Source organism: Salvelinus fontinalis, chromosome 32 (assembly GCF_029448725.1).
Source record: "Salvelinus fontinalis isolate EN_2023a chromosome 32, ASM2944872v1, whole genome shotgun sequence".
Taxonomy (NCBI): Eukaryota; Metazoa; Chordata; class Actinopteri; order Salmoniformes; family Salmonidae; genus Salvelinus; species Salvelinus fontinalis.
In genome coordinates this window covers 2,635,327-2,636,554 of record NC_074696.1, presented here as the reverse complement: position 1 = coordinate 2,636,554, position 1,228 = coordinate 2,635,327, and positions in this window count along the sequence as shown.

Here is a 1,228-nt window from a genome sequence, read left to right as displayed (position 1 = left end):
GTATCCCCCCCCTTTACAACTGACTAGGTATCCCCCTCCCTTTCCAACTGACTAGGTATCCCCCCCCCTTTCCAACTGACTAGGTATCCCCCCTTTCCAACTGACTAGGTATCCCCCTTTCCAACTGACTAGGTATCCCCCCCCCCTTTCCAACTGACTAGGTATCCCCCCCTTCCCAACTGACTAGGTATCTCCCTTTCCAACTGACTAGGTATCCCCCTTTCCAACTGACTAGGTATCCCCCCCTTTCCAACTGACTAGGTATCCCCACCTTTCCAACTGACTAGGTATCCCCCCCTTTCCAACTGACTAGGTATCCCCCTCCCTTTCCAACTGACTAGGTATCCCCCCCCCTTTCCAACTGACTAGGTATCCCACCTTTCCAACTGACTAGGTATCCCCCCCTTTCCAACTGACTAGGTATCCCCCCCTTTCCAACTGACTAGGTATCCCCCCCCTTTCCAACTGACTAGGTATCCCACCTTTCCAACTGACTAGGTATCCCCCCCTTTCCAACTGACTAGGTATCCCCCCCTTTCCAACTGACTAGGTATCCCCCTTTCCCCTCACTGTGGCAGAGAAGAGGACTGCCTGCGAACACAAACCACTAGCTGGCTGGGATCTGCGTCGTTGCAACCCGCTCACAGCTAACTGGTGTTTTAGTAAAAACACCATCTGCCCTTTTTTAAGAGCACCAGAATAACACAGTCTCTCCCTCCAGAAAGAAAGTGGCTATGTTCTCCTGAATACATCTACGTTGTATCTACGTTGAATACATCTATGTTCTCCTGAATACACACACACACAACCTAGTTCAACACTGACTATCCTATAGGATATGGCACGGGAGAGCAGAGAGAGGCAGAAACCATGTCTTCACGAGCAGGTTAGACTTGGAGAAAGCCAATAGTCATTAGAATGACTCTAGATGTATTTATACCTGATTTATAGTCAGGTATAGACTGTAGTAAACTAGACCTGGTTTATAGTCAGGTATAGACTGTAGTAAACTAGACCTGGTTTATAGTCAGGTATAGACTGTAGTAAACTAGACTTGGTTTATAGTCAGGTATAGACTGTAGTAAACTAGACCTGGTTTATAGTCAGGTATAGACTGTAGTAAAATAGACCTGGTTTATAGTCAGGTATAGACTGTAGTAAACTAGACCTGGTTTATAGTCAGGTATAGACTGTAGTAAACTAGACCTGGTTTATAATCAGGTATAGA